General features: G+C 34.6%; 1 protein-coding gene across 7 annotated transcripts in view; it reads left to right on the top strand.

Moving 5' to 3' along the window:
* Pfkfb1 (6-phosphofructo-2-kinase/fructose-2,6-biphosphatase 1) overlaps positions 1-15116 on the top strand; it is a 70996-nt gene that overhangs the window by 20327 nt on the left and 35553 nt on the right. Inside the window, exon 1 of one of the 7 annotated variants that reach the window (XM_019205377.2) lies at positions 5859-5983. The exons of the other annotated variants lie outside the window; for them this stretch is intronic. The gene's annotated coding sequence lies outside the window, so the exon portion shown is untranslated. Of the gene's footprint in view, positions 1-5858; positions 5984-15116 lie in introns of those variants that run through there. 7 annotated transcript variants of the gene reach the window in all.

Below are 15116 nucleotides of genomic sequence, written 5' to 3'. Positions count from 1 at the left end.
AACTCAAAACAATCAGTCCCCCCAAATATAAAGACCCGATCCAAAAATGGGCATCCGAAATGAACAGACATTTCTCATACAAAGAAGTGAAAGCAGCAAGAAAATATATGAAGAAATGTTACTCTTTATAGCTCTATTTATTTTCTCTTTGTGTTATTATTTGATACACATTATATCTGTATGTGCTAAAATGAATATAAGATAATTTTATAATCATTTTATATAATTTTGTGTTTTAAAGAACCTGAGAACATTTAAGAACCATATTTATAAACTTTTTAATATAAACAGTCTTACTCTATTCATTGTTCCTATGGCTTTGAATTACCTCTGGAGTCATTTCCTTACTTCAGTATAACTGTTTGCTTTGTGATATAGTGAGGAATTTTTAGTGAAGTCTGTTTACCTTATGTGGGAACACTTTGATGTTGTTGCTTCTTGGCGTCACAGCCTTTGGGGATCTCTTTGTCTCTTTCTTTGATCTCTCTATTAACCTGTCAGCCCATTTGGTGTTATACCTGTGCTCCCTACTTGCTGATTGCTCTGATTTTGGGGCAGTATATTGTGGTAAACATTGTTTGGCAGCCTTATCCAATTCAACTGGCAGAGCTAGTTTCTGAGGTCAGTCTTTGAGATTTGTTCTTACTCTTGAAGGGCTCTTCTTAGGTGTCTCTTTCTTGGGTTCTCTAGTGAACTAACTCGTCTATGGTTTAGCTTGTTGCTCTTAGTTAAGAGGACCTGTTGTTCTTGAGAGCATTCCGAGGCTTCAGCTTCCTTATACTCTTGTTTTCTTTTAGGGAAACTGTTGGAGCTCTCTTGTCTTATAGATTGCTTCTTTCCGTGGATTATACCTTCTTGTGCCACTACTCTGGATATTGGATGGGGGAATTAGCCTCTAGTCATCTTAATTTGCCTGTTTTGCTGTGAAACCTGCCCTGTGAGTAAGTTGGAATGAGGTGCTGCATCTGATATATAGTTTTTATTTTATGATTGTGGACTGGGTAGATGAAGGAATCCCCCAGCCATTTAGCCACATTTGTCAGGAGTTTAAACTTTGGAACTTGGAATTAGAGGGAATGCAAAATGCTAGATGTCTGCCTCTCAGTGACATGCTATTTTATTTGATTGGAACATAATTTCTGAAGAGAGGGAGCTGCATTTGCCTGACTAAACATACATGATGTGAAGTATTCATCAAGTTAAACTTAGTCACCGACCCTCACTGTTGTTACCTAATTTTAGTATATTTTCTTGAATAAACATTTTTTCCTGCATTGTATTCCATTAAGGAAAATTTCCAGAGAATTTAAAAGATTTTGTTGTAAGCTTTGTCAGCTTAGTTTGTTTCAGTGCAGTGCGTTACTGTACAACTCCTTGTGCTGTTATACTGAAAGTTGAAGTCTCACCATTCATTTCTTTGTATTGACCTTGTATCTCATAACCTTGCTGAACTCACTTGTTAGTCCTAGAAATTTCTGTTGCTGTAGGGAGGTTTCTATGTAGATAATCATTACATTTGCAAAGATGAACTTTAAAAAGTATTTTGCAGGGCTGGGGATTTAGCTCAGTGGTTCCACTGCCTGTCTCCCAAGCTCAAGGTCCCGAGTTTGATCCTCAGTACCCCCCCAAAAAAGTATTTTGCAAAATGTATGCTTTTCTTTCCTTGTATTGCCTTGTTGCAGTGGTTAGAAGTTTCATTATTATGTCAAAAGAGTAGAGACAGTAGAAATGTTTGTATTGGTCCTGATATCAGGGGAAAGCATTCAGTCTTACTTTTAAGTGTAATATTGGCTATATGGGGATTTTTTTTGTTGTTTGCTTGTTTGTTTAGGTTTCGGTTTTGTTTTGTAAAGCTTCCTTATCAAGTTTAGGTAATTCTGTACTTCAGTATTGCTGGAGATTTTTATTATTAATGGATGTTGATTTTTAAGTGCTTTTTCAGTACAAAATGACGCAATTTTTCTTTAGTTTATTAAGTATGATAATGGATGACATTGATAGATTTTTTTGAATGTTAATCTAGCCTTGTATATGAGAACTAAATAATAGCATATAATTATTTTCAAGCAGTGGTAGATTCTATTTGCAAATATTTTATTGAGGGTTCTTGCAGCTCATAAAAATATTGGACTCTACAGTTTTAATACTCTTTCATATCAGAGTAATCCTGACTTCATAATATTAGTTGGGAATGTGTTTTCTTCCTTTTTAAAAGTACAATAGACTTCTCAGATGAATACATCTAGATTTGGGGATTTATTTTATTAGATATTTTATTTTGAACTAAATTAATATTTATAGGACTATTCAGATTGTCTTTTTTTCTCATTGAGTTTATTGGTACTTTTTAGGTATACAGTACAGTTACATTCATCATTGGGATCTTGTACCTTTACATGACATGTCTTGGTTATCATTTTCCCCCCATATCCCAGCCCTCCCTTTACCCCCTCTACCCTTACCTATTTACAAGAACTTTGTTTCCATTTTTTCATTTTCTCATATTTTTTCTTTTCCCTTATTTCCTTTCCCCTACCCTTCCCACTTCCCCTATAGTTTTAGCCCTCAGATTATCCTTTTTTACCTTTGTTGAGCTGTGAGATGTTGAGATTTTCAATGGTATTCGTCTATATATTCTGTGTAGTTAAATTTTTACAGTGAAAAAATATGTGTCTAGGCATTTATCAATTTCTGCTAAAATTTCCAACTTATACGGTTGTAAGTTTTCAAAATAGTTTCTTATAATCCTCTGGATTTTGGTGGTATACATTGTGATTTTCCTTTTTTCATTTCTAATTGCATTGATATAAATATTTCTTTCTTTTGATAAGTTTGGCTAAGGGTTTATCAATGTTGTTTACCCTTTCAAAGAACCATCCCTTGATTCATTGCTCTTTTCTGTATTTTATTCTCAATTTCATTAATTTCTTCTTGGATCTTTATATATAATTTTTTTCCTTAAACAAGTTTTGGATTTCCATTGCTTTTTTTAAAGCACCTGAGATGCATCTTTAATTTGGCATCATTCTATTGTTCCAATATGGACATTCAAAGCTTTGAACTTCTCTCTTAGAACTGTACTCATTGTGTCCCATAGGTTTTGTTATGTTGTACTTTCTTTATAATGGATTTTTAAAAATTTCTATTTAATTTATTCCTTGATTTCTTCTATGAACCACTGATCATTCAGTAATCTCCATTTATTTGCTGTGGTTTATTTTGCTTTTGATTCCACTATGATCTAATAGTATGCAGGACATTATTTCAGTTATTTTACATTTATTAAAGCATGATTTATGGCCTAAGATATGATATATTTTGGATAAAGTTCTATGTGCTGCTGAGAAAAATGTGTATTCTGTTGTTTGATGACACTCTCTGTAGATAACTATTTATTCTATTTGTTTGATGGTGTGGTTCACCTCTGATATTTTGTTGTTGATATTTTTGTCTAGTTGGCCGTCTGTTTGTGAGAGGGGATGTTGAGTGGGATACCATGATTGTATTGGTATTTATTTGGCCTTTATGTCCAGTAGCATTTGTTTTTTGAAATTGGATATGCCAGCCTTTCACGTATCTGTATGTATAATTATTACTTCTTTCTGTTGAATTATTTTCTTAAGCAGTATTTGATGACATTGTTTGTCTCTTTTGATCAGTTTTGCCTTGAAGAATGCCTTTTTTTCTGAATATGAGATAGATACCCCTGCTTGCTTTGGGGATCCTGTTACATTGAGTATCATTTTTTCATACTTTCAGTCTCTGTGTTTCTTTGTAGGTGAAATATGTTTCTTATAATCAACCTACTTTTTTAATCCAGTCTGCCTGTTTGTGTCTTCATTGAGAAATTAAAACCATGTACAATGAGAATTATTACGGAAAGATCTGAATCTTGTCATTGCATTATTTTTCTATTACTGATTCCTTTATTTTTCCCTTAAAAAGACAACTACTCTCTCAGTTAAGTTATTCTTTCTTTGTGCTCTTTGGTGATTTTTGACCTCGCTGTCTCTGTCTAGGATTCTCCTGAGTATTCCCAGCACTGGTAGGTTAGTGATCATTAATTTCTTTAAGTGTTCTTTTCATGAAAAGTCTTTCTCAAATCCCTTTTAAAGTATAATTTTATAGTATATATTAATCTGGGTTGGGAGTTATTAGGGGGGGCATGAAAAACTTTACTCCAAGCTCTTTTGTCCTTTAAGTTAAAGTTTGTATTTATAAATCCACTATTATTCTGATAGGTTTGCCTTATGAACTATGAATTACTTGATATTTTATATGTTTTTTAAATATTCTTTCTTTGTACCAAATTTCTGTGATTTTGCCTAAGATGTGCTGTGGAGGAGTTCTTTTCTAATTGTGGCTATTTGGGGTTCTATTTGCTTCATTTATCTAGATATTAAAATCTGTCCCTTGATTTGGAAAATTTTGTTATAATTTCAGTGAATAATTTTTATACCTTTTGTTAATCTTTTTTAAAGTTTTTTCCTTTTATTGAGTTTATTGTTAATCTTTTTATAACTCCTGTTTTTCTTAGATTCAATTTTTTTGTGTCAATGAGCAGTAGTTAGATCCAGTTTCCATGATGGCTTGTTGTTTTTAGGGTGTCATTGAATGCATTACCTACTATATGAACCTTGACTTCTAGTTCTTTTATTTATTGATTGATTGATTCATTGATTAGTACCGGGGATTGAACTCCGGTCCTTGTGCTTGCAAGGCAGGCCACCGAACCGCTGAGCTAAATTCCCGGCCCTCTAGTTCTTATACTTTCTCCTCTCATTGGTTGATTCTTCTGTCCTCACTTTCAATTGAATTTTTATATCCTATATTTCTGCTTGATTTGTTTTCATAATCTTGAATTCTTCACAAACGTGGTCATTCATGTCTTCTAGCTTCAATTCAATCAGCTTTTTATTTATATCTTCTTTAAGGTTGCTGAACATTTTATAATGTATTTATTTACATCTTCTTTGAGCTCAATGAACATCTTACAAATTTTTTTTGTTTCTGTGAAAAACTGGAAACAACGTTTTTATAAATAGGGAAGGGAGGAGGGGGTGAAGGGAGGGCAGGGGTAAGGGGAAAAAATGATAACCAAGACCTGTCATGTAAAGGTACAAGATCCCAATGATGAATGTAACTGTACTGTATACCTAAAATATACCAATAAACTCAATGAGGAAAAAATTTTTTTGTTTCTTTTATCTCTTCATATGTTTTAACCATTTCTGTTTAGTTTTTTGTCTGTGATTTCTTCTACTTCAGTGCCCTTGAGATTAGCTTTTATGGAGTTAAGAGTTTTCAGATTTGGATGCCATATGTGCTCATTACTTCCATGTTGTCACCATTTGTGTATATACTAACACATCTATACTTTGGTATCTTTGCATTTATGTATACACTAACTAAACTTGAATTAATATTGATGAGTTCATACCTGAATTTGCTGTTAGAAGGTGGGGCCTGCAATAGGTTATCATTTTATACTTTCTCCCATGTTTATTATTAGCTTCTTTCTCAGTGATATACCTGGTTCCCATTGCCTATAATTTATATATCTACTTGTTAATTCATCTATGTATTCAACCTTACTGTACTGGTAGTTTCAGAACTATTAACCATACCTCTATAAAAATAAATTTACCAACTAGAATATGTTATTTTCTGTCATTAATTTTATGTCATCAAACTACTATTTTTCCATAGTTATTTATTTCTATTGCTATCCCTTCAATAGATTATACTATATACTTGTAATGCAGTCTCTTAGTCATTATCCTATCACTGGGACAAAATACCTGATACCCACAATTTAAAGAAAGAATGGTTTATTTGGTTCATGATTTCAGGAGTTTTATTCCTTGGTTGGCTGGCTCCAAGGCTGAAACATCATCCTGGAAGGATGTGGTGGAACAGAGCTGCTCATTTTATGGCAGTTAGGAAGCAGAGCACAGGGGAAGAGGAGATGCACCACTCAAAGGTATGCACTCAGTGCTCATGGTCTCCAACTGGACCCCACCACCTAACAGCACCTTCAGCTATTAAAATCAGTGGATTCATCCACTGATGAATATTGTGCCCTATGATCCAATCACTTCTAAAGAGTCTCTTAATACAGTCAAGTTGACAATTAAGATTAATTGACACAATTTAATGTGTTTTGGTTGATTATTAAAAAACTTAAATATGATAAAATTCATTCCTCTGGGTCTTGACAGATGTATAAGGTCAGATACCCTCTTCAACAGTACCATATAGAGCAATTCCATCACACTAATAATTCTGTTTTACAGGCCATTATAATTAAACCCTCTGATCTCCCCCAACCCCAGGAAACTACTAGTCTGTTTTCTTTCTCTATCTTTTTGCCTTTTCTAGGATGACATATAAATGAAACATACATCAGCTTTAAGAACTGGCTTTATTTTCAGCGCAATCCATTTAAAGTTATAATATGTTATATGCATCAGAAATTGCTAAAGAGTATTCTACTGTATGGTTGCAACACAATTTTTTTATCCAGTTATCAATTAAAGGACATTTGATTATTTCCAAAGTTTAGTGATTTTTAATAAGACTCTATAAATGTTCTTATACACATTTTTGAGTAAAATTAATTCTTAAATTTACTTTTGTTATGGTTTATATCTAAAGTGTACACTAAAAGCCTCACATGTTCGGAATGTAATTGGACCTTGGCAGCACTGTACTCATCAGTGGTTTAGCACACTGATAAGTTCATTGCGGACTTGTTAGGAGCGGAGGACTGGTTAGAGGCTGGTCATTGGAGGCAATAGACTCCCTTTCCAGGTTCCCCCTTCTCCCTCTGCTTTATGACTGCCATGGGTTGAACAGCTTTTCCTCTGTCATGTTGCTCTGTCATTCTGTTTCTACCTTGGAGTTAGTATACAATGGATTATAACTGTGAGCCACAATAAACCTCTCCTTATTTAAATTGTGGGTATTGGGTATCGTGTCTTAGACATAGGAAAGTGACGAGACAGTTTCATAAAAATTGAATTATTATACTTAGGAGTGAAAATGCATTGTATGCCAAGTGTATGTTAAATTTTAAAAGTAAGTGCTGTTTTCAGTTTTCAAGTTCTTTCTCAAAATGTAAGTGCTGTTTTCAGTTTTCCAATTCTTTCTCAAAATGTATCACATTGTGCTTCTAAATTACATTTTTCTAGTGATTGGTGTTCGTGAGCATCTTTATTTTTGTTCATTTTACTTGAGATAGGGTCCACTCTGTAGTTCAGTCTGGCCTTGAACTCACTATGTATAGATGGCAAAGAAGTTTATTAAAAGATACTCAATCCTTACTTCCAATGTTGGAGTAATCTCAGCATTTGGAAGGCTGAGGCAGAAGGACTGCCATGAATTCAAGGTCAGCCTGGACTATATAGGGAGACCTTGGCTCAAAAACAATCATAAGGGCCAGGGATTTACCTCAGTGGTACCATGCCTGCCTAGCAAGAGAGCAAGGTCCTAAGTTTGATCCCCAGTACCACAAAATTAATTAATTAATTAATTAAGTCAGAAAATTTTTACAATTTTTATAGTTCTACTTATCTTTTTTCCCTTTTGTATTATACTTTTTATGATGTAACTAAAAACACATCACCAAACTCAATATATGCATACTTTTCCCATATTCTCTTTTAGAATTTTTTTTTATTTTTTACACTTCATATTTAGGCCTGTAATCTAGTGTAAATTACATTTGGCATAAAAGTCAAGATGTATGATGAGGTTCATTTTAAATTTTATTTTTTTATTAGTACATGTTTGTCCACACAGTTTACTATCATTTGGGGGAGTGGTTATATATACATATTACAGCTTTTTTTCTAATCCCCTTTCCTCCACTTGCCCTCTTATCCTCTAGTTCCCCTATCATCTTTTACGTGCTTGTTGATATTATTTGTTTTAGCTCTTGTTACATCATGTAATATTTATATTGATTGGAGTTATTAGGATCCTGTACATGAGACATTTTTATTCCTCTCATTTCCCCTTGCCGTCCACCTCACCCCTTGTGCTTGTTCCTTTGGTTCACTTCCTTAGAAGATCTGTCTCCCTTTCCCTTTCTCTCCATCCTTTATTACTTTCTTTGTACTTTGCTTTACTCAAATCAGTGCTGCCATATGGTATTTCAGCTTGTGTGTCTGATTTATTTCACTCAGTGTTATATTTTTTCAGGTGCATACATTTTCTTACAAATATCTCAAATGTGTCATTCTTTATAGCCAAGTAATATTCCATTATATATAGATACAACATCTTGTTTATCCAATCATGTGTTGATGGATATACAAGCCACTTCCAGGATATAGCTATTGCAAATTGTGCTACACTATTATGATGATTTAAGCTCTTTGGGGGAAATATATAGCAGAGGAGTAGCTGGATCATATGGCATTTCTAATTTTAATTCTTTGATAAATCTCCTTACTGATTTCCATAATGTTTGTACTAGTTTGCATTCCCACCAAAAATTCAGGAGAATTCCTTTTTTACCACAGCTATATCTGTGTTTGTTATTGTTTGATTTCCTAATGATTGCCATTCTTTCCAGAGTAAGACAGAATTTTAATGTTGTTTTAATTTGAAATTCTCTAAAGGCCAGAAACATTGAACATTTTTTGATATATTTGTTGACCATTTATATTTCTTCCTCTGTGAAGTATCTGTTCACTTCTCTTTCCCATTTCTTGACTGGGTCCTTAATTTTAGGTGGCTTAATTTTTGCTTTTGGTTCTTTGTACATTCTTGATATTAGTCTTCTGTTTGAGGACTAGCTAGTAAAATTTTTCCCATTCTGTGGGTTTCTCTTCACTCTACTAATTGATTCTTTTGCTATACAAAAACTTTTTAGTCTGATGTAAACCATTTGTTGATTCTTGCTATTTCTTGTGCAATTGAGGTTCTATTTAGAAAATTTTTTCCTATACCTATGTCTTCAAGTGTTTTACCTATTTTATCTTTCAGAAGGTTTAATGTTTCTGTTTTATTTATTTTTTAATTTCTTTCTTTTTTTTAACTGTGGATCAAACTCGGGTCCTTGTGCTTGTGAGGCAGGCAGCAGATAATGTTTCTGTTTTAATGTTTAGATCTTTGATCCATTTTTATTTTAATGTAGTGTATGGTGAGAGTTAAGGGTCCAGTTTCATTCTTCTACAAACAGTAATCAGTTTTCCCAACACCACTTGTTGAATAGGCTCTCTCCTCCAACATGCTTTTGAACTCTTTGTCAAAGATCAAATATTTGAATATATCTCAGAAGGTTTCTGTATCCTCTGTTCTGTTCCATTGATCCATGTGTCTGTTTTTGTTCCAATACCATTCCAATTTTTTATCGTTATTGCTTTGTATTATAGCTTCAAATAAGGTAATGCTATGCTGCCTGCTTTGCAATTATTTCCCAAAATTACTTTTGCTGTTTGGGGTCTCTTCTGCTTCCTTATAAATTTTAGGTGCTTAAGCCTGAATTACTAAGTAACCCAAGTATACAAAAACGTAAACCAATAAGATGTCTAATGGGAATACAGATTAGATATTCCAATAAGACACTGAATATGTGATTCCCAAGTAGCTTCTTTGCCAGATACTCTGGGTGTTCACACCCTAATTATTCCTATTATACTCCCACTGCAAAACTGGAGTTAATTCAGAGTCAGGACCTCTTTCTGCCAGGTAGCAGGTATTTTTGCAGAGTTTGATTCAGTCCGAATTTGTGGGATAGGAACTCTTACTGTCTCTCTTTTGGCAGACAAGTTCACTTTCATTAAATTGTCCACTGAGTCAGGATTATTTCTATACAGTCAATTCAATTACAGCAGTAACAATCTAATCCATTTCAGTGGTATCTAACAGAAATAACATACCATAAGCCCTTGTTTTGGGTCTCCCTTTAGCAGTGGGAACATGGCACCAATGTGGGCCTCCAATCCCAGATAGGTCAGGCTAAATCTGGTGCCTGATCACGGGTGCTGGTCTGTGATCACCACACCTGCCTTTCAATGGGACTCACCCCTATCTGTTCTCCAACTGCCAGCAGCCTCCAGTGACTATCTTTTCCTTAACTCTGGGACCTAGGCAGTGTGATGCCACCAGGGGGCTGCTCTGGGATTGAAGTTCAAACTCCCAGCCCTTTCCCACAATGTCTTCCTGGCTCACCTGCACTGTGCAGCTTATGTCCTGGGGCACTTGTACTATAGAGAATCACCACCTGTTACCACTAGAAAGTCTCTCAGGAATTGGAGACTAGTGTTCTTTCCAACTTCAGACTTCAAACACCTTGTCCTGGAGAAGCCAGAATGTCGGAACTCACTGCTCCATCTTGTCCTCTCTCCTTTGTGTTTCCTGTTGATGTTCTCTGGATCTCTCTGATGTGGTGCTTCCTCTACTCAGTCATGTTGGATTTTCCAGCTCATTCCTTCTCAGTGGATCTTTCCTCAGCTTCTACGATGTGACTCTTCCTCTAGTCGGCTGTGTGGACTTTTGCCTTGTCCGGGAGCAGATCTGTTGCTTGGCTGGCACTTCTGCTGTCTCAGGCAGAGGGGGAACAATGCAGAGCCATCTCTAAGTTGACAGTGGCTGAGCAAGGTTCAGGTTTTGCACACAGACTTCCTATTGTTCTAGCACAATTTTTTAAGACAATTTTTCCATTGAATTGCCTTTTTACCTTTGTTTAAAATCAGTTGACTGTATATGAGCGTTTCTATTTCTGGAATATTTATTCTATTCCATTGATCTATATGGCTTTACACTTATAGCTTTATAGTAAATATCAAAATCAAATAATGGGCTTCTTTGAATATTGATTTTATTTTGCAAATTATTTTAGCCATTCTAGTCCCTTTTCCCTATCATGTACATTTTAGAATCACTTCGTCTATAGAAAAATCCTAGTGGAAATATCAATTGGAATTGTGCCAAATTTGTAGGCTACTTTGGAGAGAATGGCTGTATTTACTGTGTTGAGTCTTCCTATCCATTTCCTATCCAGAATCTATTTATTTAGTTATTTGATTTCTTTTAACAATATATTGTAGTTTTCAGATTGTGTACATTTTTGTTCGCATTAAGTCTAAGTATTTTTACCTTATTATAACTATCATAATTATGACCTTTTACTTTTAGTTTTTAGTTTTTCACTGATTACATATAGGAATATGGCTGACTCATATGTATTGACATTGTATCCTACGAACTTGATAAATTTATCTGTTCTAGGAAGAAGTTTTGTAAGTTTCTTGTGATTTTCTATATAGACAATCGGGTTGACTGAACCAAAATAGATTTGTTTCTTCCTTTCCAATCTATATGTCTTTTATTTCCTTTTTTTTGACTTACTGTATTGACTAGGAGTTCTAGTTCTGTGTTGAGTAGAATAGTGAGAATGGACATCCTTGCCTTGTTTCTGATACTAGGAAGAAAGCATTTAGTCTGTCATTATGAAATATGATGCTACCTGTAGGATGTTTTGTAGATATCTTTTATCTGACTGAGGACACTCCCTTCTATTTCTGGTTTACTGAGAGCTTCCATCACAAATGGGAAAAACCAAAATTTTTTATTCATGTGTTGATATAGTGTGGAATTTTACTTCTTTATGATGAGTTACGTTGATTTTTATCTATTAAACCAATCTTACGTTACTGGAGTAAACCATACTTGCTTCTGTAATGTTACCTATTTTGTATATGGTCAGATTTGATTGGTCTTTTTTAAAGAATTTTCTTGCTTTGTCATGAAGAATAAAGTTTAATTTGCATTTTCTTTTTGTATATGTGCTGTCAAAGTGAGCACTGCGTTTTCTTTTTAAATTTTGATATCAGTGTAATTCTGGGCTCGTGGAATAAGTTGATAAGCGTTTTCTTCTGTTTTCCTGAAAAGATTATGTAGAATTGATATTATTTATTCTTTAATGTACAATAAAATTTGTCCATGAAACTATCTGGGCATGAGGAATTTTGGAAAGATATGAAATTATAGATTCAATTTTAGTAGACTAATTCAGATTATCTGTTTTGTTTTTACCTTATGATTAAGCCTTCATTCACACTGGACCTTGAGGGGAGGAGAAGCACTGGTTTATTTCAGTTTCTATCCTTTAAGATTCTGAATCTTGTTTATGAAAAGGTTGACATTTTTGTTTAAGCCTTTTATGTATTGTAGTTCCAACATCAGTACCATTTTCAAAGCTTTTGCCTTAGTACTACAGTGTATTTATTTCAGTTCTGTGTGTGCACCACCTAGTGGTCAGTCTAGGACTTGAGATTGAGGTCTTGCTAGATGAGTTTCCAAGTGGAAATCAGTACGGTGATACCTCAAAAATTAGGACTAGAGGTCCCATTTGACCCAGCTATTCCCCTGCTCTTCCCCTCAAAATTAAAAGAATCATACCACAGCAGTATATGTGCACCCATGTTCATAGCGGCACAGTTTGTAATAGCTAAAACTTGGAAAGAGCACAATTGCCCATCAACTGGAGACTGGATAAAGAAAATGTGTGTCTATGTTTTGTTTTTTTGTATAAAATGGAGTACTATTTAGCCATAAAGAATGAGAAAATAGAGACGTGTATAGATAAATGGTTGCACATTGAGGCCATACTGTTAAGTGAAATAAATAGGAGGACAGGCATGTGTAAATACCAAATAATTTCGCCGGTGTGAGGAACTGAAAGTGTAAATAAGGATCAAAAGACATAATAGATATTGTGAAATAGGAAGAAAATGTCCAAAGGGAAAGGGGAATTGGGTGGAATGGGGGAAAGGAAAGAAGGGAAAAGAAATGTAAGGAAAAGAAAAAATATGAGAAAAGGAAAAAATGGAAACAAAGTCTTTGTAAATAGGAAGGGGTAGAGAGGTTGAAGGGAGGGCAGGGGATTGGGGAATAAAATAAGAACCAAGATATATTATGTAAAGGTACACATTCCCAATAATGAATGTCATTTATTGTATACTTAAAATGTACTAATAAAATTAATGAATGAAAAAAAATCAAAGCCCTTACAGGTCCTTTGTGAACCTTTTCCTTTTCCGTGTCTTTTCAGTACTTTTCAGTTCCATATGCTTCCATTTTCTGTTCTCTATTCAGAAATTCCCACTGTAATAATTGCACCACTTCCAGAAAAAGTTGAAGAGGAGCTAGAGGAAAAAAACTTGAAATTTACTCTTGTCCTTTTAACACTGTATCCCAATCTATGAAAAAAGTTCTCATCCCACAGAGTTTTGGAAGGCAGCTATGCTCACCACTATACCACCAACGCATCCCACAGAGTTTTGATTCCCAGAGCTTCCCATTCTGAGCCACTTGTGCTCCTAGGCCACCTTTGCTGTTGTCACCTTTATTGTGGAACCAAAATAGAGTATATAAAAACCCCAGAGATTTCTCCCACTGTTTCTAAACTTCAGTTCTCACTTCTGTTTTTCAAGCCAGAACTACAAGCTTTCTCCTGCATCTTACTCTGCTAAACAATGCTTACTTTTGGGCTTCACCCCAAGTTGCATTCAGGCTCAGACTATTGAAGGAAAAAAATTTGAAGTTGCAACTCTTTACATGCTTCAGACTCTGGTATTCTTTTCTGATCCACTGTGTTTATCACTTTTTCATCACTGTGAAACGATACCCAGCTTAAATAAAATTTATTTGACACATTTACCAGTGGTTCCAATCCAGAGTTGTCTGGTTCCAAGGCAGAATAGCATGGTTGAAGGGTGTGGCAAATAAAAACTGCTCATCCCATGGCAGCTAGGAAGCTAAAAGAGAAAAGGTAGCCAGGGGCAAGAATATAGTCTTCCCAAGTCATGCCCCTAGTGACTTACCTTCAGCTAGGGCCCAACTCCCAATAGCACATTCAGCTACTATCTCATCGTTGGATCCACCTATGATTATAGCACCACCACGATCCAGTCGCCTTCCGCATATAAAAGTCATTTTTTAGTACAGTAAACTATAGCATCCACCTACGCACATCTATGTTTACATTTTAGTTTTTATACAGGTGTCCAGGTTTTATATTTGAGTTAGTGAATGATTAAAAAAGATTCCAGACCCAGTTGTATGTGTTTTAAAGACAACATATAGACGGGTCTCGCTTTTTTTGGTTCAATATGAAAGTCTCTGTCTTTTTTAAGTTTAGAGAATTCACATTGAATGTAATTATTGATACAATTAGTTTAAAATCTACCACCTTAAAAGCTATTTTCTATTCATTATATTTTCTCTTCCATTTCCTAGTCATATTTTTTGTTTCTATGTTCTCATTGTATATCATCATTTTAAAATGTTAACTGATATATTAAAATTATATATTTATAGAGTATCAGAAATAAACCAGGCACAAAGAGACAACTGCTACATGATTTCATTCATATATAGAATCTAATTGAGGGTTGGGGATTTAGCTCCGTGGTTCCACCACCTGCCTCGCAAAGCGCAACGTTCCAATTTTGATCCTCAGTACCAAAAGTTAAAATTAAAATTAGAATCTGGGTTGATCTCATATAAATTAAAAGTAGAATGGTGGTTACCAGAGGCTGGAGCAAGTAAAGGAAGGGGGTCACGGGGGAAGGTTGGTTTGCAGGTACTATGTTGTAGTTAGATAGGGTCAAGAAGCTGTAGTGTACCATTGACCTCTAGGGTGACTATAGATAACAATAATGCACAGTTTTTAGAAAGCTAGAAGAAAGAATTTTGAATATTTAATCATTTTTGTGATCTCACTTTATCACTTGTATTTACTTATTATTTGTACATTTTTATATAATACTATATGTTTCCTGTATAGTGAAAGTATAACATAATATCCCCAGATCTTCCTCCTCTCCCTATCATTGTTGTATTACATTGCACTTTCACATATACTATAAATCACACATTTTTTTCTATCATTACTTTAAACATTCAGTGACATTTTAGGACAATTAAGAATATAGAAAGACAGCCAGGCCTGGTGGCGCACGCCTGTAACCCCAGCACTCGGGAGGCTGAGGCAGGAGGATATCTGTGAGTTTGAAACAAGCCTAGGCTACATAGTGAGTTCCAGGTCAGTTTCAAATACATAGTGAGACCCTATCTCAAAAACAAAAACAAATATATAT

This window comes from Fukomys damarensis, unplaced genomic scaffold (assembly GCF_012274545.1).
Source record: "Fukomys damarensis isolate Sample0158 unplaced genomic scaffold, DMR_v1.0_HiC HiC_scaffold_39, whole genome shotgun sequence".
In the NCBI taxonomy this organism is placed as follows: Eukaryota; Metazoa; Chordata; class Mammalia; order Rodentia; family Bathyergidae; genus Fukomys; species Fukomys damarensis.
The sequence above is the reverse complement of the archived record's forward strand: the minus strand, read 5'-3'. Positions and strand labels throughout refer to the sequence as shown.